The sequence below is a fragment of the Sceloporus occidentalis genome, unplaced genomic scaffold, assembly GCF_023333645.1.
Source record: "Sceloporus occidentalis isolate IW3139 unplaced genomic scaffold, rSceOcc1.0.p SCAF_4, whole genome shotgun sequence".
Taxonomy (NCBI): Eukaryota; Metazoa; Chordata; class Lepidosauria; order Squamata; family Phrynosomatidae; genus Sceloporus; species Sceloporus occidentalis.
This window is the reverse complement of record NW_028316984.1, coordinates 97,755,285-97,781,659: the sequence shown is the minus strand read 5'-3', so window position 1 is coordinate 97,781,659 and position 26,375 is coordinate 97,755,285. Positions and strand designations below refer to the sequence as shown.

Below are 26,375 nucleotides of genomic sequence, written 5' to 3'. Positions count from 1 at the left end.
ATGTTTGTCTGGGATATAGGTATGCAAGGGGATAGTCTCAAAGGTGCTACAAGATCCCCTTGTATTAAATCTTGTTAATATTGTTCTAATAATTGCCACATTAAAAAAATTACTTACCTGCTATGTAATCATCTTGTTGAAACCTTTGAGCAAAACAGTTAAAATAAATTTGGGAGAGCAACCTGGGAAAAGCTGAATAACTGGGAATATTAGTTGTTTCCTAGCCCCTTGATGGTAATCACAATGAAAAAAAAATCTAAGTAAGAGATATTCAACTTCAATATTATCACAGGGGCAGCATCTTGTTCAATGGAGTTTGTATCTTCCAACTAATAAATTAAAAGGAAGAACATTGAACCGTGCCAAGGGATAGTAAGTTGGGTTAGTCAGAATGAACTGTGAATGTTTAGATATGAAACAGTCCTTGGAGAAAGAGAAACAGCTTGAGAAGAGAAATAACTGATTTGGAATATATTCAGTAATTCCCAATCCATTAGCAGAAATATCAACAGAGACTATTGTTTCTTGGCACGGCACATACATTATTATTATTATTATTATTATTATTATTATTATTATTATGCTTTATTTATATAGCGCTGTAGATTTGCACATTAATACATATGTCCTCACACTCTGGCATGTAACAAAGAAGTCTCCCTAACAAAACTACTGGCTTCAAGGAAACAGATTCTCCGCAAGCACATGCATTACTTTCATACCTCAGAACTACAGACCAGCCTGATAGGCCTCTATCACCGAATATCTGAAGGTTTATCTCCAGTGTCACAAATTTCTGACAGGCATCATCTTGGTGCAGTGCATGTGTGTTAAGTGTGGCGTGTGCATGTATTTCCCTTTTTAGTTGGGATAAAAGCAGTAATTTCCTGTCCCTTGCACTCCATCCCAAAATCTTTCTGACAGGTGGCTGGCAAGCTGCTGCGCTGCTTACAGGTGGGAAGGAGAGGCAAGAGGCAATTCAAACAATGAAGATACAGTAGGCTCCTGGGGGGAAGGAAAAAGAGTGCACCCTCCTTTTTTCACCTCCCTCTAGAGCTGAGCCCAGCTGCTACATCATGGTCTGAACTCACGGGTGGAACCACACTGTGCTGTACTATCTTGGTCTCTGTATATCCCATTACAGTCTGATCCCACCTCCACAGCTATGTAACTGCGTTTGATATTAACTCAGTGTGTCTGAAGAAGTGGGTTGAAAACCATGAAAGCTTGTGCTAAAATAAATGTAGTGTTGCTAGATTCTGTTCCCCTTTTCCTTTCCTCCTTTTTCATCCTTAGCAAGCTGACACAGTCCCCATGGAGTTGTCCAAAAGTTTCCTCAGAGAATAGCATGTCTGCCTTTGGTCAGATAAAAATAACAATAAATCAGAGTGAAGTCATGTCAGGTTTCCTGTAGAAAAGGAATGCCTTCTAATGGCATGTACATTAATAGAGGCCTACTTTGTCCCCAGCCCAGCTGCTGAGAGAAACTTGGGAAGAGTCCAAGGCTGCAACTGAGGGATAGAGAGAAGGTTTGTCATTCCAGAGATAATGGACTTTCAAGGCACAAGAGAGTGACTAGGGAACAGTGATAAGAACAGGAAATCTATGCTCAAAGAGAGCAGAAGTGACTATGAGAAAAAGAGGGATGGGGAAAGCAATATACTTTCATAATGACATCCAGAGAGAAGAACACTTAATCCCCTAAACAACCTGGGCCTGTGTTTTGTGGTTTTTAAGCATTCCCCCTCTGGTGTCTGTGAAGTGAAAGAAGTGGTTCTCCCCTTGCTGAACCAATTGCTCAGCGGAAGCAGTCAAATCTTAATTTGAGAAAGCTTTCTTTTGAGAGCCATTTCAAACATCTGCATTAGTGATATTTACACATGATGTCATTGACATACACATGGTTTTGTTGTTCCTCTCATATGTGAATCAACTGCATTTCTTTCATACTACATGGATAACTTATAATGTAAGCTAGAATGAAATAGATCTTTGCTGGCTAGCAATTATATCCATTACATGGATGAAATGTTATTCTGTAAAACCATTACATCAGGTTATGAAAGTGTACAGAATTCTGTGTCCAGTTCTGGGTACCACAGTTCAAGAAGGATATTGACAAGCCGGAAGGTGTCTAGAGCAGAAGATCATAAAGAGTCTGGAAACCATGAGAAGCACCTTAAGGAGCTGGAGATGTTTGGCTTGGAGAAGAGAAGAGGGAGAGGTGATATGATAGCCATCTTAAATATCTGAAAGGGTGTTACATAGTAGATGGAGTTTGTTTTCTGCTTCTCCAGAATCTAGAATGTAAACCAATGGATTAAAATTACATAAAAAAGAGACTTTAGCTAAACATTAGGAAGAACTTCTTGACTGGATGAGCTGTTCAATAGTCGAATAGACTGGCTCAGAAAATGGTGGTCTCTCCCAATTTGAAGATCTTTAAACAAAGGTTGGATGGGCATCTTTCAGGACTGCTTTAATGTATTCTTGCATGCAGGAAATTAGACTGGATGGTTCTTGCAATCCTTTCCAACTCTATGCGTCTATGATTTTATTTGCATTATACTGAACTAACAAGTGGAGGAAAGCCAAGACTCCCAAGCCAGCAGGGCTGTGCACCTACGCAGGTACCCATGTAAACACTCTCCTGCCCTAAAAGGACTCTGCATAAATTGTAATCCACTTTCCCTTCCACCAGCTCAGATAGCTTTAAAAGGGAGATTAAATATAGTCACATGGGTGATATAAGTACCAATGGTCCACAAGTCATAATAGCCTTATTAGCTCAAGTGCAAAGCCTGTACATCTCTGAACAGTGGCTGCTTTTCCTCCTGTCTTGCTTGTGAGATTCCCAGAGGCACTTGTACAGTCCTTGTGGGAGGAGACTGTTAGACTAAGTAAGGTCTTTGGCCACAGAAAATTACTGGGGTGAGAACTAGCATGTGTGACTAGGTCATCAGAAATATAAGGCTACACAAAGTTTTCATCTCGAAAGCAAAACCTTCCAGCTAAGTCTATTCATACATTCAGCTACCAGTAATGAGGGATACAATGGCCAACTCAGAAATATAGGTCAGGGTGAATATCTGAAAGCACTTATCCAGGTATAGCTCTGTTGGCCATATAGCAAAGTACAAAAACATCCAAAATCCACAAAACAGTGATACCTTTATTGGGACAACCAAAATGCATGTTTTGGCATGGAATATATGTTGCAAGCTTTTGAAGCTCCATTGGCTTCTTCATCAGACAAAGGTGTTAAAAGAAATACAGATGGGGAATTGACCAAGTTAGTAACAGGCCTGCTTTCTGTCAAGATATTGGTATTTTGAGTTCAGAGGAATATCTATGCAGTTTGGCCACTCTTCCTTCTGGCCACGTGGTACTGGGAAATATTTCGAAGTCTAGGAAATGTAATTCCATTAGCAATGCAAAAAGGTACTTCCTTCCCTCCATACTCAGAACACCAACAACATCTTGACAAAATGCAGACCACCTCCATTTCTTTCTTCTGTCTGGTTTTTTAAACACCTTTGCCTGATGGAGAAGCCAGTGGAGCTTTGAAAGTTTGTGTATTTTGTGCATTATAGTTGGCCTCATAAGGGTAGGACTGTTTTGTGGATTTTGGATGTTCTTGTACTCTGAAGGGACTCTCTCTTCACACTGCCCAAGGTAAAGGTGCTGGCTGAAACAGAGGACTTGAAGCCATTCAGAGAACCATGCTGTTGGATGGCATCCATTCCAGTGCCACAACTATGTGAATAGGAAGGAAGAGCAACAATCTGAGATATGTGGATAACACTGTACAGTCGGTCCTTCTTATACACGGATTTTTTATACACGGATTCAAGCATACACGGTTTGAAAATGTTCCAAAAAAGTATAAATTTACCTTGATGTTCCATTTTTATTAGGGACACCATTTTGCTATGTCATTATACTTAATGGGACTTGAGCATACACGGATTTTGTTATACACGGGAGATCTTGGAACCAAACCCCAGCGTATAACAAGGGTCCACTGTAATACTAGCAGAAAACATCACAGACTTGGAACCATTATGGAGGAAGGTCAAAGAGAAAACACAATGGGAAGCTTACTAGTGAACATAAAGAAACAAAAATAAAGACCACAGAGGATCTACATGAATTCAAACTAGATAATGAGGAAAGTGAAATAAAGCTTTTGGGTCAAACAATGATCAGAACGGAGACTACAGTCAAGAAACCAGAAGAAGATTAGGAATGGGGAGGGCAACTATGAAAGAACTAGATAAGATCCTAAAGAGTAAAGATATGTGCTTGTCCCTCCACATTTGTGGCTTTGACTTCTGCAGATTTGATTATTCATGGATTTGATTAATATGTTCTCTCTAGGAATATTTAGGTCCTCCAGTGCAAGGCTATGGTCAACTTTAACTAAAAGTTGCACTGACAGACACACTAGAGATTCCTAGAGAGAGTACTCTACTAGGCCTTTATAGCTCCTCCAAAGCAATTCTATGGTCAGTGTCTGTCGGAGGTTGACCACAGAGTTGCCCTGGAGGACCCAGAGATTCCTAGAGAGGTGTCCTCTCAGGTAAAAGCATGGTGTTTTTGTTATTTGTGTTTTTTCCACATTCACGGGTGTCCTATGTCCCTAACCCAGTGAATGTGGAGGGACAAGTGTACAGCTGAACACTAAAGTTAGAGCTATCCAAGGCATGGTATTTCCCATCACTGTGCATGGATGTGACAGCTGGGCAGTGAAGAACCTGGATAAAAAGAAAACCAGCTCATTTGTGTCTTGTAGATGTGCATCAACTGAGTGACAGATCTAAGAGTAAAGCCCTCAAAATGATCGGATGTAGTCAATAAGGAGGCTCCATTTTTAACTGCTCCTTTGGTTAGTGTGAATGCGACAGGATTACATTGCACTGGAGAGATTTGATGGGGGTAAATGTTGTGTGAACTTCGATTTGGGTCAGATTTGATATTGCATCAATGAAGGGAGGGAGCCCCTGGGAAATGGATGCAAGCTCCAGGAGAAGGGATTCCAGCTCAACATTAGGAGGAACTTCCTGACGGCAAGGGCTATTTGTTTATTGTGTTTATATTGATTTTTATGGTTAATTAGACGGTTCCCTGCCCTCAGGCTTACAATCTAAAAAGACCAGATACAAAAGGAGAAGGGAATGCCAGTGGGGAAGAGGGAAAGTCCTGCAGATCTTCTCTCCCTCTGAGGCCTGGAGCAAGGCAGATGGAGGGCCCTTCTTTCTTCTTCTTGAGGGAGCTGGCCTGCCTTTCCCTCCCTCTCAGCTGGAGGATGAGGGAGAGGGCTGGTGGACTGTGGAACACCCTCCTTCCTGGGAGTGTCATGGAGTCTTCCATCTGTCAATGGGGATGCTTGGATTGGGATTCCCTGCATGGCAGAATGGGGTTGGGCTGGATCAGGGCCCTTGGGCTCTCTTCCAACTCGAGGATTCTGTGAATTGTATGGAAGTGCGAATGGGGCCAATATCCTGAAGAAAGCGCTTGTGCTCTGGGTTGCTTTGCGTGGCTGCTTCCGTCTGGGGCTCAGCTCAGGAGGAGCCTCGGTGGCCCAAGAGGGGCAGCCAGGGGGCGGAGGAGAGGAGGCCAGGCTCCCTGGGAGAGAAGGAGGGAGGGAAGGAGGGGCCTGGGGAGGCCATAAAGGAAGGGGCTCCTGCCCCAAAGAGGGAGAAGAAGCAGCGCTTCTTGTGCGCCTGGGACCGGCATCCGTCCCTGGGCTTCCCTGCGGTGGCTGCCGGTGGCTAGTTGGGGAGGATGCGGGACCATCGGTGGGGCTGCGTCCCGGCTCCGGTGGGCTCTTCGGTCTCGGGCTCGGAGGTGCTCCGCTGCGGGGAGCTGGAGAAGCGGAGCGCCAGCCTGTTCCAGGTGTGGAAGAAGAAGCGGGTGGTGCTGAGCCGGGAGAGCCTGAGCCTCTTCCCCCCGAGCGAGGAGAGCAAGACGGCCAGGACCAAGGGCAAGGCGCTGGGCCTGGGCTCCATCGCCAAGGTGGACTGCGTGGAGCGGACAGGCAGGTACCTCTACTTCACCCTGGTCACCACCGACCGCCGCGAGATCGACTTCCGATGCCCCGGAGGCACCGGCTGGAACGCCTCCATCGCCCTGGCCCTGATCGACTTCCAGAACCAGAGCGCCCTCCGACGCTTCCGCGCCCGAAGGAGGAACCGGACTCCCCGGGAAGAGGAAGAGGAAGAGGAAGAGGAAGAGGGGGAGAGCCCCCGGGGGACAGAGCGGGAACGCCGGGAACAGCAGCCCCCGCCGAAGGACGGCCCCCGGGAACGCCGCGCCTCCTGAGGAAGGGAGACCGACGGAGAGAAGGTAAGGCGAAGGGAGGCCCCTGCCCTCCCCACGACCTCTCCTCCATCCCCCGCAGCAAGCCCTGGCATCCCTCCCTCCCTCCCTCCCAGGCCCCCTGAGCCCCAAGACCTCTCCTCCATCCCCCGCAGCAAGCCCTGGCATCCCTCCCTCCCTCCCTCCCAGGCCCCCTGAGCCCCAAGACCTCTCCTCCATCCCCCGCAGCAAGCCCTGGCATCCCTCCCTCCCTCCCTCCCAGGCCTCCTGAGCCCCAGGACCTCTCCTCCATCCCCTGCAGCAAGCCCTGGCCTCCCTCCCTCCCTCCCAGGCCCCCTGAGCCCCAAGACCTCTCCTCCATCCCCCGCAGCAAGCCCTGACATCCCTCCCTCCCTCCCAGGCCCCCTGAGCCCCAAGACCTCTCCTCCATCCCCCGCAGCAAGCCCTGGCATCCCTCCCTCCCTCCCAGGCCCCCTGAGCCCCAAGACCTCTCCTCCATCCCCCGCAGCAAGCCCTGGCATCCCTCCCTCCCTCCCTCCCTCCCTCCCAGGCCTCCTGAGCCCCAGGACCTCTCCTCCATCCCCTGCAGCAAGCCCTGGCCTCCCTCCCTCCCTCCCTCCCAGGCCCCCTGAGCCCCAGGACCTCTCCTCCATCCCCCGCAGCAAGCCCTGGCATCCCTCCCTCCCTCCCTCCCAGGCCTCCTGAGCCCCAGGACCTCTCCTCCATCCCCTGCAGCAAGCCCTGGCCTCCCTCCCTCCCAGGCCCCCTGAGCCCCAAGACCTCTCCTCCATCCCCCGCAGCAAGCCCTGACATCCCTCCCTCCCTCCCAGGCCCCCTGAGCCCCAAGACCTCTCCTCCATCCCCCGCAGCAAGCCCTGGCATCCCTCCCTCCCTCCCAGGCCTCCTGAGCCCCAGGACCTCTCCTCCATCCCCCGCAGCAAGCCCTGGCATCCCTCCCTCCCTCCCTCCCAGGCCTCCTGAGCCCCAGGACCTCTCCTCCATCCCCCGCAGCAAGCCCTGGCCTCCCTCCCTCCCTCCCTCCCTCCCAGGCCCCCTGAGCCCCAGGACCTCTCCTCCATCCCCTGCAGCAAGCCCTGGCCTCCCTCCCTCCCTCCCTCCCTCCCTCCCTCGAAGGCCTCCTGAGCCCCAGGACCTCTCCTCCATCCCCTGCAGCAAGCCCTGGCCTCCCTCCCTCCCTCCCTCCCAGGCCTCCTGAGCCCCAGGACCTCTCCTCCATCCCCTGCAGCAAGCCCTGGCCTCCCTCCCTCCCTCCCTCCCAGGCCCCCTGAGCCCCAGGACCTCTCCTCCATCCCCTGCAGCAAGCCCTGGCCTCCCTCCCTCCCTCCCTCCCTCCCTCCCTCCCTCCCTCGAAGGCCTCCTGAGCCCCAGGACCTCTCCTCCATCCCCTGCAGCAAGCCCTGGCCTCCCTCCCTCCCTCCCTCCCAGGCCTCCTGAGCCCCAGGACCTCTCCTCCATCCCCTGCAGCAAGCCCTGGCCTCCCTCCCTCCCTCCCTCCCTCCCAGGCCCCCTGAGCCCCAGGACCTCTCCTCCATCCCCTGCAGCAAGCCCTGGCCTCCCTCCCTCCCTCCCTCCCAGGCCCCCTGAGCCCCAGGACCTCTCCTCCATCCCCTGCAGCAAGCCCTGGCCTCCCTCCCTCCCTCGAAGGCCTCCTGAGCCCCAGGACCTCTCCTCCATCCCCCGCAGCAAGCCCTGGCCTCCCTCCCAGGCCTCCTGAGCCCCAGGACCTCTCCTCCATCCCCGGCAGCAAGCCCTGGCCTCCCTCCCTCCCTCCCTCCCAGGCCTCCTGAGCCCCAGGACCTCTCCTCCATCCCCTGCAGCAAGCCCTGGCCTCCCTCCCTCCCTCCCAGGCCCCCTGAGCCCCAGGACCTCTCCTCCATCCCCCGCAGCAAGCCCTGGCCTCCCTCCCTCCCTCCCTCCCTCCCTCGAAGGCCTCCTGAGCCCCAGGACCTCTCCTCCATCCCCTGCAGCAAGCCCTGGCATCCCTCCCTCCCTCCCTCCCTCCCTCCCTCCCTCCCTCCCAGGCCTCCTGAGCCCCAGGACCTCTCCTCCATCCCCCGCAGCAAGCCCTGGCATCCCTCCCTCCCTCCCTCCCTCCCAGGCCTCCTGAGCCCCAGGACCTCTCCTCCATCCCCTGCAGCAAGCCCTGGCCTCCCTCCCTCCCTCCCTCCCTCCCTCCCTCCCTCCCTCCCTCCCTCCCTCCCTCGAAGGCCTCCTGAGCCCCAGGACCTCTCCTCCATCCCCTGCAGCAAGCCCTGGCATCCCTCCCTCCCTCCCTCCCAGGCCTCCTGAGCCCCAGGACCTCTCCTCCATCCCCTGCAGCAAGCCCTGGCATCCCTCCCTCCCTCCCTCCCTCCCTCCCTCCCAGGCCTCCTGAGCCCCAGGACCTCTCCTCCATCCCCCGCAGCAAGCCCTGGCATCCCTCCCTCCCTCCCTCCCTCCCTCCCTCCCTCCCAGGCCTCCTGAGCCCCAGGACCTCTCCTCCATCCCCTGCAGCAAGCCCTGGCCTCCCTCCCTCCCTCCCTCCCTCCCTCCCTCCCTCCCAGGCCTCCTGAGCCCCAGGACCTCTCCTCCATCCCCTGCAGCAAGCCCTGGCCTCCCTCCCTCCCTCCCTCCCTCCCAGGCCTCCTGAGCCCCAGGACCTCTCCTCCATCCCCTGCAGCAAGCCCTGGCCTCCCTCCCTCCCTCCCTCCCTCGAAGGCCTCCTGAGCCCCAGGACCTCTCCTCCATCCCCTGCAGCAAGCCCTGGCATCCCTCCCTCCCTCCCTCCCTCCCTCCCAGGCCTCCTGAGCCCCAGGACCTCTCCTCCATCCCCCGCAGCAAGCCCTGGCATCCCTCCCTCCCTCCCTCCCAGGCCTCCTGAGCCCCAGGACCTCTCCTCCATCCCCTGCAGCAAGCCCTGGCCTCCCTCCCTCCCTCCCTCCCTCCCTCCCTCCCTCCCTCCCTCGAAGGCCTCCTGAGCCCCAGGACCTCTCCTCCATCCCCTGCAGCAAGCCCTGGCATCCCTCCCTCCCTCCCTCCCTCCCTCCCTCCCAGGCCTCCTGAGCCCCAGGACCTCACCTCCATCCCCTGCAGCAAGCCCTGGCCTCCCTCCCTCCCTCCCTCCCTCCCAGGCCTCCTGAGCCCCAGGACCTCTCCTCCATCCCCCGCAGCAAGCCCTGGCCTCCCTCCCTCCCTCCCTCCCTCCCAGGCCCCCTGAGCCCCAGGACCTCTCCTCCATCCCCCGCAGCAAGCCCTGGCATCCCTCCCTCCCTCCCTCCAAGGCCCCCTGAGCCCCAGGACCTCTCCTCCATCCCCCGCAGCAAGCCCTGGCCTCCCTCCCTCCCTCCCTCCCAGGCCCCCTGAGCCCCAGGACCTCTCCTCCATCCCCTGCAGCAAGCCCTGGCCTCCCTCCCTCCCTCCCTCCCTCCCTCCCTCCCAGGCCCCCTGAGCCCCAGGACCTCTCCTCCATCCCCTGCAGCAAGCCCTGGCCTCCCTCCCTCCCTCCCTCCCTCCCTCCCTCGAAGGCCTCCTGAGCCCCAGGACCTCTCCTCCATCCCCTGCAGCAAGCCCTGGCATCCCTCCCTCCCTCCCTCCCTCCCTCCCAGGCCTCCTGAGCCCCAGGACCTCTCCATCCCCCGCAGCAAGCCCTGGCATCCCTCCCTCCCTCCCTCCCAGGCCCCCTGAGCCCCAGGACCTCTCCTCCATCCCCTGCAGCAAGCCCTGGCCTCCCTCCCTCCCTCCCTCCCTCCCTCCCTCCCTCCCTCCCTCGAAGGCCTCCTGAGCCCCAGGACCTCTCCTCCATCCCCTGCAGCAAGCCCTGGCATCCCTCCCTCCCTCCCTCCCTCCCAGGCCTCCTGAGCCCCAGGACCTCTCCTCCATCCCCTGCAGCAAGCCCTGGCCTCCCTCCCTCCCTCCCTCCCTCCCTCCCTCCCTCCCTCCCTCCCAGGCCCCCTGAGCCCCAGGACCTCTCCTCCATCCCCCGCAGCAAGCCCTGGCCTGCCTCCCTCCCTCCCTCCCTCCCTCCCTCCCTCCCTCCCTCCCTCCCTCCCAGGCCCCCTGAGCCCCAGGACCTCTCCTCCATCCCCCGCAGCAAGCCCTGGCATCCCTCCCTCCCTCCCTCCAAGGCCCCCTGAGCCCCAGGACCTCTCCTCCATCCCCCGCAGCAAGCCCTGGCCTCCCTCCCTCCCTCCCTCCCAGGCCCCCTGAGCCCCAGGACCTCTCCTCCATCCCCTGCAGCAAGCCCTGGCCTCCCTCCCTCCCTCCCTCCCAGGCCCCCTGAGCCCCAGGACCTCTCCTCCATCCCCTGCAGCAAGCCCTGGCCTCCCTCCCTCCCTCCCTCCCTCCCTCCCTCCCTCCCTCCCTCCCTCCCTCCCTCGAAGGCCTCCTGAGCCCCAGGACCTCTCCTCCATCCCCTGCAGCAAGCCCTGGCATCCCTCCCTCCCTCCCAGGCCTCCTGAGCACCAGGACCTCTCCTCCATCCCCCGCAGCAAGCCCTGGCCTCCCTCCCTCCCTCCCTCCCTCCCTCCCTCCCAGGCCCCCTGAGCCCCAGGACCTCTCCTCCATCCCCCGCAGCAAGCCCTGGCATCCCTCCCTCCCTCCCTCCAAGGCCCCCTGAGCCCCAGGACCTCTCCTCCATCCCCCGCAGCAAGCCCTGGCCTCCCTCCCTCCCTCCCTCCCAGGCCCCCTGAGCCCCAGGACCTCTCCTCCATCCCCTGCAGCAAGCCCTGGCCTCCCTCCCTCCCTCCCTCCCAGGCCCCCTGAGCCCCAGGACCTCTCCTCCATCCCCTGCAGCAAGCCCTGGCCTCCCTCCCTCCCTCCCTCCCTCGAAGGCCTCCTGAGCCCCAGGACCTCTCCTCCATCCCCTGCAGCAAGCCCTGGCATCCCTCCCTCCCTCCCTCCCTCCCTCCCTCCCTCCCTCCCTCCCTCCCAGGCCTCCTGAGCCCCAGGACCTCTCCTCCATCCCCTGCAGCAAGCCCTGGCCTCCCTCCCTCCCTCCCTCCCTCCCAGGCCCCCTGAGCCCCAGGACCTCTCCTCCATCCCCTGCAGCAAGCCCTGGCCTCCCTCCCTCCCTCCCTCCCTCGAAGGCCTCCTGAGCCCCAGGACCTCTCCTCCATCCCCTGCAGCAAGCCCTGGCATCCCTCCCTCCCTCCTCCCTCCCAGGCCCTCCTGAGCCCCAGGACCTCTCCTCCATCCCCTGCAGCAAGCCCTGGCCTCCCTCCCTCCCTCCCTCCCTCCCAGGACCTCTCCTCCATCCCCCTGCAGCAAGCCCTGGCCTCCCTCCCTCCCTCCCTCCCTCCCAGGACCTCTCCTCCATCCCCTGCAGCAAGCCCTGGCCTCCCTCCCTCCCTCCCTCCCTCCCTCCCTCCCTCCCAGGACCTCTCCTCCATCCCCTGCAGCAAGCCCTGGCCTCCCTCCCTCCCTCCTCCCTCCCAGGCCTCCTGAGCCCCAGGACCTCTCCTCCATCCCCTGCAGCAAGCCCTGGCCTCCCTCCCTCCCTCCCTCCCTCGAAGGCCTCCTGAGCCCCAGGACCTCTCCTCCATCCCCTGCAGCAAGCCTGGCATCCCTCCCTCCCTCCCTCCCTCCCTCCCAGGCCTCCTGAGCCCCAGGACCTCTCCTCCATCCCCCGCAGCAAGCCCTGGCATCCCTCCCTCCCTCCCTCCCTCCAGGCCTCCTGAGCCCCAGGACCTCTCCTCCATCCCCTGCAGCAAGCCCTGGCCTCCCCTCCCTCCCTCCCTCCCTCCCTCCCTCCCTCCCTCGAAGGCCTCCTGAGCCCCAGGACCTCTCCTCCATCCCCTGCAGCAAGCCCTGGCATCCCTCCCTCCCTCCCTCCCTCCCTCCCAGGCCTCCTGAGCCCCAGGACCTCTCCTCCATCCCCCGCAGCAAGCCCTGGCCTCCCTCCCAGGCCCCCTGAGCCCCAGGACCTCTCCTCCATCCCCCGCAGCAAGCCCTGACATCCATCCCTCCCTCCCTCCAAGGCCCCCTGAGCCCCAGGACCTCTCCTCCATCCCCCGCAGCAAGCCCTGGCCTCCCTCCCTCCCTCCCTCCCAGGCCCCCTGAGCCCCAGGACCTCTCCTCCATCCCCTGCAGCAAGCCCTGGCCTCCCTCCCTCCCTCCCTCCCTCCCTCCCTCCCAGGCCCCCTGAGCCCCAGGACCTCTCCTCCATCCCCTGCAGCAAGCCCTGGCCTCCCTCCCTCCCTCCCTCCCTCCCTCGAAGGCCTCCTGAGCCCCAGGACCTCTCCTCCATCCCCTGCAGCAAGCCCTGGCATCCCTCCCTCCCTCCCTCCCTCCCTCCCAGGCCTCCTGAGCCCCAGGACCTCTCCATCCCCCGCAGCAAGCCCTGGCATCCCTCCCTCCCTCCCTCCCAGGCCCCCTGAGCCCCAGGACCTCTCCTCCATCCCCTGCAGCAAGCCCTGGCCTCCCTCCCTCCCTCCCTCCCTCCCTCCCTCCCTCCCTCCCTCGAAGGCCTCCTGAGCCCCAGGACCTCTCCTCCATCCCCTGCAGCAAGCCCTGGCATCCCTCCCTCCCTCCCTCCCTCCCAGGCCTCCTGAGCCCCAGGACCTCTCCTCCATCCCCTGCAGCAAGCCCTGGCCTCCCTCCCTCCCTCCCTCCCTCCCTCCCTCCCTCCCAGGCCCCCTGAGCCCCAGGACCTCTCCTCCATCCCCCGCAGCAAGCCCTGGCCTCCCTCCCTCCCTCCCTCCCTCCCTCCCTCCCTCCCTCCCTCCCTCCCTCCCTCCCAGGCCCCCTGAGCCCCAGGACCTCTCCTCCATCCCCCGCAGCAAGCCCTGGCATCCCTCCCTCCCTCCCTCCAAGGCCCCCTGAGCCCCAGGACCTCTCCTCCATCCCCCGCAGCAAGCCCTGGCCTCCCTCCCCTCCCAGGCCCCCTGAGCCCCAGGACCTCTCCTCCATCCCCTGCAGCAAGCCCTGGCCTCCCTCCCTCCCTCCCTCCCAGGCCCCCTGAGCCCCAGGACCTCTCCTCCATCCCCTGCAGCAAGCCCTGGCCTCCCTCCCTCCCTCCCTCCCTCCCTCCCTCCCTCCCTCGAAGGCCTCCTGAGCCCCAGGACCTCTCCTCCATCCCCTGCAGCAAGCCCTGGCATCCCTCCCTCCCTCCCAGGCCTCCTGAGCACCAGGACCTCTCCTCCATCCCCCGCAGCAAGCCCTGGCCTCCCTCCCTCCCTCCCTCCCTCCCTCCCTCCCTCCCAGGCCCCCTGAGCCCCAGGACCTCTCCTCCATCCCCCGCAGCAAGCCCTGGCATCCCTCCCTCCCTCCCTCCAAGGCCCCCTGAGCCCCAGGACCTCTCCTCCATCCCCCGCAGCAAGCCCTGGCCTCCCTCCCTCCCTCCCTCCAGGCCCCCTGAGCCCCAGGACCTCTCCTCCATCCCCTGCAGCAAGCCCTGGCCTCCCTCCCTCCCTCCCTCCCAGGCCCCCTGAGCCCCAGGACCTCTCCTCCATCCCCTGCAGCAAGCCCTGGCCTCCCTCCCTCCCTCCCTCCCTCGAAGGCCTCCTGAGCCCCAGGACCTCTCCTCCATCCCCTGCAGCAAGCCCTGGCATCCCTCCCTCCCTCCCTCCCTCCCTCCCTCCCTCCCAGGCCTCCTGAGCCCCAGGACCTCTCCTCCATCCCCTGCAGCAAGCCCTGGCCTCCCTCCCTCCCTCCCTCCCTCCCTCCCTCCCTCCCAGGCCCCCTGAGCCCCAGGACCTCTCCTCCATCCCCTGCAGCAAGCCCTGGCCTCCCTCCCTCCCTCCCTCCCTCGAAGGCCTCCTGAGCCCCAGGACCTCTCCTCCATCCCCTGCAGCAAGCCCTGGCATCCCTCCCTCCCTCCCTCCCTCCCAGGCCTCCTGAGCCCCAGGACCTCTCCTCCATCCCCTGCAGCAAGCCCTGGCCTCCCTCCCTCCCTCCCTCCCTCCCAGGACCTCTCCTCCATCCCCTGCAGCAAGCCCTGGCCTCCCTCCCTCCCTCCCTCCCTCCCTCCCTCCCTCCCTCCCAGGACCTCTCCTCCATCCCCTGCAGCAAGCCCTGGCCTCCCTCCCTCCCTCCCTCCCTCCCTCCCTCCCTCCCAGGACCTCTCCTCCATCCCCTGCAGGAAGCCCTGGCATCCCTCCATCCCTCCCTCCCTCCGTCCCTTCCAGGACCTCTCCTCCATCCCCTGCAGCAAGCCCTGGCCTCCCTCCCTCCCTCCCTCCCAGGACCTCTCCTACATCCCCTGCAGCAAGCCCTGGCATCCCTCCCTCCCTCCCTCCCTCCCTCCCTCCCTCCCAGGACCTCTCCTCCATCCCCTGCAGGAAGCCCTGGCATCCCTCCCTCCCTCCCTCCCTCCCTCCCTCCCTCCCTCCCTCCCAGGCCCCCTGAGCCCCAGGACCTCTCCTCCATCCCCTGCAGCAAGCCCTGGCCTCCCTCCCTCCCTCCCTCCCAGGCCCCCCTGAGCCCCAGGACCTCTCCTCCATCCCCCGCAGCAAGCCCTGGCCTCCCTCCCTCCCTCCCTCCCTCCCTCCCTTCAAGGCCCCCTGAGCCCCAGGACCTCTCCTCCATCCCCTGCAGCAAGCCCTGGCATCGCTCCCTCCCTCCCTCCAAGGCCCCCTGAGCCCCAGGACCTCTCCTCCATCCCCCGCAGCAAGCCCTGGCCTCCCTCCCTCCCTCCCTCCCTCCAAGGCCCCCTGAGCCCCAGGACCTCTCCTCCATCCCCTGCAGCAAGCCCTGGCCTCCCTCCCTCCCTCCCTCCCTCCCAGGCCCCCTGAGCCCCAGGACCTCTCCTCCATCCCCCGCAGCAAGCCCTGGCCTCCCTCCCTCCCTCCCTCCCTCCCTCCCTCCCTCCCTCCCTCCCTCCCTCCCTCCCAGGCCCCCTGAGCCCCAGGACCTCTCCTCCATCCCCCGCAGCAAGCCCTGGCATCCCTCCCTCCCTCCCTCCAAGGCCCCCTGAGCCCCAGGACCTCTCCTCCATCCCCCGCAGCAAGCCCTGGCCTCCCTCCCTCCCTCCCTCCCAGGCCCCCTGAGCCCCAGGACCTCTCCTCCATCCCCTGCAGCAAGCCCTGGCCTCCCTCCCTCCCTCCCTCCCAGGCCCCCTGAGCCCCAGGACCTCTCCTCCATCCCCTGCAGCAAGCCCTGGCCTCCCTCCCTCCCTCCCTCCCTCGAAGGCCTCCTGAGCCCCAGGACCTCTCCTCCATCCCCTGCAGCAAGCCCTGGCATCCCTCCCTCCCTCCCTCCCTCCCTCCCTCCCTCCCTCCCTCCCTCCCAGGCCTCCTGAGCCCCAGGACCTCTCCTCCATCCCCTGCAGCAAGCCCTGGCCTCCCTCCCTCCCTCCCTCCCTCCCAGGCCCCCTGAGCCCCAGGACCTCTCCTCCATCCCCTGCAGCAAGCCCTGGCCTCCCTCCCTCCCTCCCTCCCTCCCTCGAAGGCCTCCTGAGCCCCAGGACCTCTCCTCCATCCCCTGCAGCAAGCCCTGGCATCCCTCCCTCCCTCCCTCCCTCCCAGGCCTCCTGAGCCCCAGGACCTCTCCTCCATCCCCTGCAGCAAGCCCTGGCCTCCCTCCCTCCCTCCCTCCCAGGACCTCTCCTCCATCCCCTGCAGCAAGCCCTGGCCTCCCTCCCTCCCTCCCTCCCTCCCTCCCTCCCTCCCTCCCAGGACCTCTCCTCCATCCCCTGCAGCAAGCCCTGGCCTCCCTCCCTCCCTCCCTCCCTCCCTCCCTCCCTCCCAGGACCTCTCCTCCATCCCCTGCAGGAAGCCCTGGCATCCCTCCATCCCTCCCTCCCTCCGTCCCTTCCAGGACCTCTCCTCCATCCCCTGCAGCAAGCCCTGGCATCCCTCCATCCCTCCCTCCCTCCGTCCCTCCCAGGACCTCTCCTCCATCCCCTGCAGCAAGCCCTGGCATCCCTCCATCCCTCCCTCCCAGGACCTCTCCTCCATCCCCTGCAGCAAGCCCTGGCCTCCCTCCCTCCCTCCCTCCCTCCCTCCCTCCCTCCCTCCCTCCCTCCCAGGACCTCTCCTCCATCCCCTGCAGCAAGCCCTGGCATCCCTCCATCCCTCCCTCCCTCCCAGGACCTCTCCTCCATCCCCTGCAGCAAGCCCTGGCCTCCCTCCCTCCCTCCCTCCTCCCAGGACCTCTCCTCCATCCCCTGCAGCAAGCCCTGGCATCCCTCCCTCCCTCCCTCCCTCCCTCCCTCCCAGGACCTCTCCTCCATCCCCCGCAGCAAGCCCTGGCCTCCCTCCCTCCCTCCCTCCCTCCCTCCCTCCCAGGCCCCCTGAGCCCCAGGACCTCTCCTCCATCCCCCGCAGCAAGCCCTGGCCTCCCTCCCTCCCTCCCAGGACCTCTCCTCCATCCCCTGCAGCAAGCCCTGGCATCCCTCCATCCCTCCCTCCCTCCCTCCCAGGACCTCTCCTCCATCCCCTGCAGCAAGCCCAGGCCTCCCTCCCTCCCTCCCTCCCTCCCTCCCTCCCTCCCTCCCAGGACCTCTCCTCCATCCCCTGCAGCAAGCCCTGGCCTCCCTCCCTCCCTCCCTCCCTCCCTCCCTCCCAGGACCTCTCCTCCATCCCCTGCAGCAAGCCCTGGCATCCCTCCCTCCCTCCCTCCCTCCCTCCCTCCCTCCCTCCCTCCCTCCCTCCCTCCCAGGACCTCTCCTCCATCCCCTGCAGCAAGCCCTGGCATCCCTCCCTCCCTCCCTCCCTCCCTCCCTCCCTCCCAGGACCTCTCCTCCATCCCCTGCAGCAAGCCCTGGCCTCCCTCCCTCCCTCCCTCCCTCCCTCCCTCCCTCCCTCCCTCCCTCCCTCCCTCCCTCCCAGGACCTCTCCTCCATCCCCTGCAGCAAGCCCTGGCATCCCTCCCTCCCTCCCAGGACCTCTCCTCCATCCCCTGCAGCAAGCCCTGGCCTCCCTCCCTTCCTCCCTCCCTCCCTCCCTCCCTCCCTCCCTCCCTCCCTCCCTCCCTCCCTCCCAGGACCTCTCCTCCATCCCCTGGAGCAAGCCCTGGCATCCCTCCCTCCCTCCCTCCCTCCCTCCCAGGACCTCTCCTCCATCCCCTGCAGCAAGCCCTGGCCACCCTCCCTCCCTCCATCCCTCCCTCCCTCCCAGGACCTCTCCTCCATCCCCTGCAGCAAGCCCTGGCATCCCTCCCTCCCTCCCTCCCTCCCAGGACCTCTCCTCCATCCCCTGCAGCAAGCCCTGGCCTCCCTCCCTCCCTCCCTCCCAGGACCTCTCCTACATCCCCTGCAGCAAGCCCTGGCATCCCTCCCTCCCTCCCTCCCTCCCTCCCTCCCTCCCAGGACCTCTCCTCCATCCCCTGCAGGAAGCCCTGGCATCCCTCCCTCCCTCCCTCCCTCCCTCCCAGGCCCCCTGAGCCCCAGGACCTCTCCTCCATCCCCTGCAGCAAGCCCTGGCCTCCCTCCCTCCCTCCCTCCCAGGCCCCCTGAGCCCCAGGACCTCTCCTCCATCCCCCGCAGCAAGCCCTGGCCTCCCTCCCTCCCTCCCTCCCTCCCTCCCTCCAAGGCCCCCTGAGCCCCAGGACCTCTCCTCCATCCCCTGCAGCAAGCCCTGGCATCGCTCCCTCCCTCCCTCCAAGGCCCCCTGAGCCCCAGGACCTCTCCTCCATCCCCCGCAGCAAGCCCTGGCCTCCCTCCCTCCCTCCCTCCCTCCAAGGCCCCCTGAGCCCCAGGACCTCTCCTCCATCCCCTGCAGCAAGCCCTGGCCTCCCTCCCTCCCTCCCTCCCTCCCAGGCCCCCTGAGCCCCAGGACCTCTCCTCCATCCCCTGCAGCAAGCCCTAGCCTCCCTCCCTCCCTCCCTCCCTCCCAGGCCCCCTGAGCCCCAGGACCTCTCCTCCATCCCCCCAGGAAGCCCTGGCCTCCCTCCCTCCCTCCCTCCCAGGCCCCCTGAGCCCCAGAACCTCTCCTCCATCCCCTGCAGCAAGCCCTGGCCTCCCTCCCTCCCTCCCTCCCTCCCTCCAAGGCCCCCTGAGCCACAGGACCTCTCCTCCATCCCCTGCAGCAAGCCCTGGCCTCCCTCCCTCCCTCCCTCCAAGGCCCCCTGAGCCCCAGGACCTCTCCTCCATCCCCTGCAGCAAGCCCTGGCCTCCCTCCCTCCCTCCCTCCCAGGCCTCCTGAGCCCCAGGACCTCTCCTCCATCCCCCGCAGCAAGCCCTGGCCTCCCTCCCTCCCTCCCTCCCTCCAAGGCCCCCTGAGCCCCAGGACCTCTCTTCCATCCCCCGCAGCAAGCCCTGGCCTCCCTCCCTCCCTCCCTCCCTCCCTCCCTCCCTCCAAGGCCCCCTGAGCCCCAGGACCTCTCCTCCATCCCCTGCAGCAAGCCCTGGCCTCCCTCCCTCCCTCCCTCCCTCCCTCCCTCCCTCCAAGGCCCCCTGAGCCCCAGGACCTCTCCTCCATCCCCCGCAGCAAGCCCTGGCCTCCCTCCCTCCCTCCCTCCCTCCCTCCCTCCCTCCCTCCCTCCCTCCCTCCCTCCCAGGACCTCTCCTCCATCCCCTGCAGCAAGCCCTGGCATCCCTCCATCCCTCCCTCCCTCCCTCCCTCCCTCCCTCCCTCCCTCCCTCCCTCCCAGGACCTCTCCTCCATCCCCTGCTGCAAGCCCTGGCCTCCCTCCCTCCCTCCCTCCCTCCCTCCCTCCCAGGACCTCTCCTCCATCCCCTGCAGCAAGCCCTGGCATCCCTCCCTCCCTCCCAGGACCTCTCCTCCATCCCCTGCAGCAAGCCCTGGCCTCCCTCCCTCCCTCCCTCCCTCCCTCCCTCCCTCCCAGGACCTCTCCTCCATCCCCTGCAGCAAGCCCTGGCATCCCTCCCTCCCTCCCTCCCTCCCTCCCTCCCTCCCTCCCAGGACCTCTCCTCCATCCCCTGCAGCAAGCCCTGGCCTCCCTCCCTCCCTCCATCCCTCCCTCCCTCCCAGGACCTCTCCTCCATCCCCTGCAGCAAGCCCTGGCATCCCTCCCTCCCTCCCTCCCTCCCTCCCTCCCTCCCTCCCTCCCTCCCTCCCAGGACCTCTCTTCCATCCCCTGCAGCAAGCCCTGGCCTCCCTCCCTCCCTCCCTCCCAGGACCTCTCCTACATCCCCTGCAGCAAGCCCTGGCATCCCTCCCTCCCTCCCTCCCTCCCTCCCTCCCTCCCTCCCTCCCTCCCTCCCAGGACCTCTCCTCCATCCCCTGCAGCAAGCCCTGGCATCCCTCCCTCCCTCCCTCCCTCCCAGGCCCCCTGAGCCCCAGGACCTCTCCTCCATCCCCTGCAGCAAGCCCTGGCCTCCCTCCCTCCCTCCCTCCCAGGCCCCCTGAGCCCCAGGACCTCTCCTCCATCCCCCGCAGCAAGCCCTGGCCTCCCTCCCTCCCTCCCTCCCTCCCTCCCTCCAAGGCCCCCTGAGCCCCAGGACCTCTCCTCCATCCCCTGCAGCAAGCCCTGGCATCGCTCCCTCCCTCCCTCCAAGGCCCCCTGAGCCCCAGGACCTCTCCTCCATCCCCCGCAGCAAGCCCTGGCCTCCCTCCCTCCCTCCCTCCCTCCAAGGCCCCCTGAGCCCCAGGACCTCTCCTCCATCCCCTGCAGCAAGCCCTGGCCTCCCTCCCTCCCTCCCTCCCTCCCAGGCCCCCTGAGCCCCAGGACCTCTCCTCCATCCCCTGCAGCAAGCCCTAGCCTCCCTCCCTCCCTCCCTCCCTCCCTCCCTCCCAGGCCCCCTGAGCCCCAGGACCTCTCCTCCATCCCCCGCAGGAAGCCCTGGCCTCCCTCCCTCCCTCCCTCCCAGGCCCCCTGAGCCCCAGAACCTCTCCTCCATCCCCTGCAGCAAGCCCTGGCCTCCCTCCCTCCCTCCCTCCCTCCCTCCCTCCCTCCCTCCCTCCAAGGCCCCCTGAGCCCCAGGACCTCTCCTCCATCCCCTGCAGCAAGCCCTGGCCTCCCTCCCTCCCTCCCTCCCAGGCCCCCTGAGCCCCAGGACCTCTCCTCCATCCCCTGCAGCAAGCCCTGGCCTCCCTCCCTCCCTCCCTCCCAGGCCTCCTGAGCCCCAGGACCTCTCCTCCATCCCCCGCAGCAAGCCCTGGCCTCCCTCCCTCCCTCCCTCCCTCCCTCCAAGGCCCCCTGAGCCCCAGGGCCTCTCTTCCATCCCCCGCAGCAAGCCCTGGCCTCCCTCCCTCCCTCCCTCCCTCCCTCCCTCCCTCCCTCCCTCCCTCCCTCCAAGGCCCCCTGAGCCCCAGGACCTCTCCTCCATCCCCCGCAGCAAGCCCTGGCCTCCCTCCCTCCCTCCCTCCCTCCCTCCCTCCCTCCCTCCCTCCAAGGCCCCCTGAGCCCCAGGACCTCTCCTCCATCCCCCGCAGCAAGCCCTGGCCTCCCTCCCTCCCTCCCTCCCTCCCTCCCTCCCTCCCTCCAAGGCCCCCTGAGCCCCAGGACCTCTCCTACATCCCCCGCAGCAAGCCCTGGCCTCCCTCCCTCCCTCCCTCCCTCCAAGGCCCCCTGAGCCCCAGGACCTCTCCTCCATCCCCCGCAGCAAGCCCTGGCCTCCCTCCCTCCCTCCCTCCCTCCAAGGCCCCCTGAGCCCCAGGACCTCTCCTCCATCCCCCGCAGCAAGCCCTGGCCTCCCTCCCTCCCTCCCTCCCTCCCTCCAAGGCCCCCTGAGCCCCAGGACCTCTCCTCCATCCCCCGCAGCAAGCCCTGGCCTCCCTCCCTCCCTCCCTCCCTCCCTCCAAGGCCCCCTGAGCCCCAGGACCTCTCCTCCATCCCCTGCAGCAAGCCCTGGCCTCCCTCCCTCCCTCCCTCCCTCCCTCCCTCCCTCCAAGGCCCCCTGAGCCCCAGGACCTCTCCTGCATCCCCCGCAGCAAGCCCTGGCCTCCCTCCCTCCCTCCCTCCCTCCCTCCCTCCCTCCCTCCCTCCCTCCAAGGCCCCCTGAGCCCCAGGACCTCTCCTCCATCCCCTGCAGCAAGCCCTGGCATCCCTCCATCCCTCCCTCCCTCCCTCCCTCCAAGGCCCGTTGAGCCCCAGGACCTCTCCTCCATCCCCTGCAGCAAGCCCTGGCCTCCCTCCCTCCCTCCCTCCCTCCAAGGCCCCCTGAGCCCCAGGACCTCTCCTGCATCCCCCGCAGCAAGCCCTGGCCTCCCTCCCTCCCTCCCTCCCTCCCTCCCTCCCTCCAAGGCCCCCTGAGCCCCAGGACCTCTCCTCCATCCCCTGCAGCAAGCCCTGGCATCCCTCCATCCCTCCCTCCCTCCCTCCAAGGCCCGTTGAGCCCCAGGACCTCTCCTCCATCCCCTGCAACAAGCCCTGGCCTCCCTCCTCCCTCCCTCCCTCCCTCCCTCCCTCCAAGGCCCCCTGAGCCCCAGGACCTCTCCTCCATCACCTGCAGCAAGCCCTGGCCTCCCTCCCTCCCTCCCTCCCTCCCTCCCTCCCTCCCTCCCTCCCTCCCAGGCCTCCTGAGCCCCAGGACCTCTCCTCCATCCCCTGCAGCAAGCCCTGGCATCCCTCCCTCCCTCCCTCCCTCCCTCCCAGGCCTCCTGAGCCCCAGGACCTCTCCTCCATCCCCTGCAGCAAGCCCTGGCATCCCTCCCTCCCTCCTTCCCTCCCTCCCTCCCAGGCCTCCTGAGCCCCAGGACCTCTCCTCCATCCCCTGCAGCAAGCCCTGGCATCCCTCCCTCCCTCCCTCCATGGCGCCTTGCCTCCTCCTCCTCCTGCTCTGAGGGGCTGAGGACCCCCTTCTCCCCCTGAGGAAGGGCTGCTGCCAAGGGCCTCTCCCCCTCAGGCGCCCAGCCAGGGCGAAGGGAGGCCCCTGCCCTCCCCAGGACCTCTCCTCCATCCCCTGCAGCAAGCCCTGGCATCCCTCCTCCTCCTCTGAGGGGCTCAGGGCCCCCTGAGGAAGGGCTGCTCCCAAGGGCCTCTCCCTCCCTCCCTCCCCCCAGGACCTCTCCTCCATCCCCTGCAGCAAGCCCTGGCATCCCTCCCTCCCTCCCTCCAAGGCCTCCTGAGCCCCAAGACCTCTCCTCCATCCCCTGCAGCAAGCCCTGGCATCCCTCCCTCCCTCCCTCCCTCCCTCCCTCCCTCCCTCCCTCCCTCCCAGGCCCCCTGATCCCCAGGACCTCTCCTCCATCCCCTGTAGCAAGCCCTGGCATCCCTCCCTCCCTCCCTCCCTCCCTCCCTCCCTCCCTCCCTCCCTCCCTCCCTCCCAGGCCCCCTGAGCCCCAGGACCTCTCCTCCATCCCCTGCAGCAAGCCCTGGCATCCCTCCCTGGCTCTGCTCTGGAGGCAAAGGGACTAGGCCCAGCTCAGAGGCCGGGACAGGGCCACTCTTGCCCAGGCGGACTTGGTGGCAGCTGCCAGGGGGCTCTAGGCACAGGGCTCCCTCCCCGAAGGCCCCGGCAGAAGCTTCCTCCTCCTCCTCAGCCCTAGAGGAACTTAGGGTTTGGGAGGGAGACCCCAGCAGCTGGTCTGTCTGCAGCTTTTGCTCTGTGGCCATGTTCTGGAAGGGTTTCTGCCTGATGTTTCCCGGCATCTGTGGCTGGCATCTTTAGGGAAGGCTTCTGCCATGCCAGGAAGAAACTCTTCTAGAGAAAACAGGGCCACAGAGACCTCTGGATGCCAGCCCTGAAAGCCCTCGACTTCGCCTTGTCTGTCAAGTTTGCTCAAAATCCCTCCATAAAGGGGCATTGTAAAACAGACAGATAGTGCAGAAATTGGAAATGTTTGGGAAGCATCTGAAGTGACAAGTGAACCATCTTGTGGTCTCTGTTTTAGTGCAGTCCAAACACAAGGCTTTATATGGTGTGCCAGACTTTAAACTGCAGTGTAGGAATTCCTTTTATATCATCCAGCAAACTTTAGAATTTGTTAAGGAAGGAAACTTGAGTAGTAACAAAGTTTCTACCAGGAACATTTGTTATCGGAGCTGCCCCTTTGTGGGGCTAATTTGGGAAGGGCTGGTGATATCCCATCCAAATGCGTGGGCATGGCTCATGCATGAACCCTGAACGTGAGGGTCTTCTTGCCCAGGAATGCCTTCCTTAAGCCTGCTTGCGTAGGAGTCAGCCTGGCTCAGGCTGTGTCCACACTGGAGAGATAACCCGCTTTGGCCCCGCTTTGGCCCAAGGCTATGGAATTCTGGGAGTTGGAGTGTGTTGTGGGCTGAAAGAAAGAAGTTAGAGAATGGCTACTGAAAGTGATGCACACTACGAAATTTATTTTCTGCCTTTCTTCTGATAATGGGATTCAAGGCAGCTAACAACATATTTAAAACAATACAAATCAAAAGCAACACCGAGTCCTAGTTTTTAGGAGCATCCCTCTGGCACTGCTATAGAAATTAAAATTTGACCAGTCTATGTGAACTGAATTCTGTGGAGCCAGTTTAGTGCTGTGGATGCTCAGTCAAAGAGGGAAGGGAGATAAGACTGAAGTGAGGATCTGATGCAAATTCACATGAGTTCAGTATTGCTGATAGTATGCATAGGACTGATGAACTGCTCTCAATGGGAACTGAATCAATATGCATAGGGTTGGGCTGGAGACCTTGAACTTTTGAGACACAAATTACCTCCTTAGACTGTAATCCAAAGCATATTTGGGAACCAGTTGGGTTGCCCTTGGAGGTACATACTGATGAGTAAGCACCCTTTCCAAGTTTCATCAAAACCTGATAACCAGCTGGAATCCCGCAGCTCTCCAAATATTTTGCTGTTGTTGTGTGTCTTGAAGTCATTTCTGACTTATGGCAACCCTAAGGAGTACCTGAGAGCAAACATGGTGTAGTGGTTTAAGCACTAAACTACAGTTCTGGAGATCAGGGTTTGATTCCCTACTCAGCCACGGAAATTCACTGGGCTCTCAGTCCCAGAAAGCCCTGTGATTGGTTTACCTTAGGGTAACTATAGGTTGGAAATAGCTTGAAGGCACAAAACAACAAGACAAATTGATCACAGGTTTTTCTTGGCAAGTTTCTTCAGAGGGAGTTTACCATTGCCATCCTCTGTGGTTGAGAGAGTATGACTTTCCCAAGATCACCTTGTGGGTTTTGCATATGTGTGTATGTGTTATTTAAAAAGCAAGCAAATAATGTATAGAATTGTAACCAATTAATAATTCATTAAAAGACAGGATATGGAAAACAACAAAACAAACCATTTGAAGCCCATTGCAGTCAATTCCTACAAATCTGTTGGCATAGGAAAGGGTTCACTGGCACTGGCTGGCTTTATCTCCCTAGGAAGGGAATTCCAAAGCCTTGGAGCAGACCCTGGAAAGGCCCTCTTCCTTGGGCCCATCAAATGAACTAGGACAGAGCAAAGAGCCATCCCAAAATATATTTTCCTCCTACAGGTTCATATAAGGGGTTGAAACAGAGATTTAAAAGGGGTTGGTTTTAACCATGCTTTTAGCAGTGTTTTCATACTAGCTTTACTAACACATTGCTTTTCTCTTACTTTCAGTAGACTCTACTTCTGGATGACAAAATCAGTTATCTTGGACTTTGAAACAGGACAGGATACCAATGAAGGAAAGCAACCAAGGATGCTAAAATGCCTGGTTTCCTCCCGGTGTGATGCAGTACCAGAGCAAAGAGGCCAAGTGTCCCCTGTCCTCCCTCCAGGCATTTACAAGCCAAAGACTTTGAAAAAGAAAAAAACTTAAGGGAAAGGATGGCTGTGTGCGCAGGATGTTTCACTTTGAAAAATGTTTTTTTTCCTATTTATAAGGATGAAATGAATATTCAGCTCCTGTTGATACAAAACTACTTTAAATTATTTGTAATATCTATATTTGTATTTATTTTGATAAATATCCTTAAGCACATTTGTCTTAAAATTGCTTTTAGCATTTAAATGTGTCCATTCCAGATTAAATGCTTTTTATTACTATATTTCTGACAAAGCTATTTATTTATCAGCAGAAATAATTCTCCCTCTGTCTTAATGGTGGCATTCTCTAGGAAAAGCACTTAAGTTATCAGCAAAATTGCTACTGTGTATCATTAGTATGGATGTGGCTTCAGCAAGGACACAGAAATACACGAGTAGTTTGTAAAAGTTACCTCTTTGAATCACAACTCCTGCGCTGGCTAAGTCTGTGCTGTGGGCCTAACGTCTGTCTTGAAACCAGCAACTTTACTATGACAGATTAGGAGTCAATTCACAGAATGCTTTCTTACATAGGCCTAGGACCATAACACCAATCTGGATTTAAACAGTGCTACTTCCAAGTGGTGATCCATGGACCATGGTCTCTGAGCAATTGGCTGCTGGTCCTGGTGAGTTTCTAAAAAATAATGGAAAAAAAACCTGTAGCCAAAGAACTCAAACATGATGTTTAATGACAGTCATCCACATTGGGTAGCCTGAGAAGGTACAGTCTGGAGGACTATTTAGGTCACAATTTACTGTAATAGATCACATTTCCCCCGACCCCTGCCAACACAGGTCAACCTTCCCAGTCCATATTATAGCACAAAGGTAGAAATCATGCAGTCTTACAGATGCTTTTGGACTGCATGTCCAGGAGCCCTAGCCAGCATATCCAGTGGCAACGAATGCTGGGAGTTGCAATCTAACATTAACTGGAAGGCTGCATGATTGCTACCCCTGTTAAGAGTATGTCAGAGGAAAATACTCCAGTATATTCCACTGTGGTATCTGCAGGTAAGGACTGCTTGATTATCTGGATCAGAAAACCACACAATTTCAAAAAGGAGATGTCATTTCAGTGTCCTAGCACCACTAACCAGTTTCTATTCTGAGAGTGTTTACAAGGGCAAAAGACAACAATGATATAAGCTGCCCAAGCAAAAAGTTACATACTCATCTCTTGTGTGATCCATTAGCCTGGAGCTGTGAGCATTCTCAGTTTGCCCTATGTGTGTGTGGTCCTATTTAGTTTGTATTCTGAACAAAAAGGAGGAAAGGAGAGGGAGAAGAAGAAAAAAGGAATCTTGCAGCACCACAGAAGGATCCAGAAAGAAGCAAATCATGTCTCTTGCCCTAAATGTTCATTGCCCATGCCTTAAAATCACTGTACTGCATCTGAAGAAGTGGGCTTATATCCATGAAAGCTCATGCTAAAATAAAAACCAGTTACTCTTAAAGGTACTGCCACATTTCTTTTCTCCCTCTCCCTCCTTTTTAATCC

General features: G+C 60.8%; 1 pseudogene across 2 annotated transcripts; it reads left to right on the top strand.

Annotated features, from left to right (window-relative positions):
- Positions 1-5,645: 5,645 nt before the first annotated feature.
- Positions 5,646-25,113, top strand: LOC149314386 (pleckstrin homology-like domain family A member 2 pseudogene; annotated as a pseudogene). Of its 2 annotated transcripts, none has more exons than XR_016281124.1 (2): positions 5,646-6,348; positions 24,686-25,113. The product of XR_016281124.1 is annotated as a pleckstrin homology-like domain family A member 2 pseudogene, transcript variant X2 (transcript). The 2 variants fall into 2 exon arrangements; XR_016281123.1 differs by having other exon boundaries at positions 24,683-25,113.
- The last annotated feature ends 1,262 nt before the right edge of the window (positions 25,114-26,375 follow it).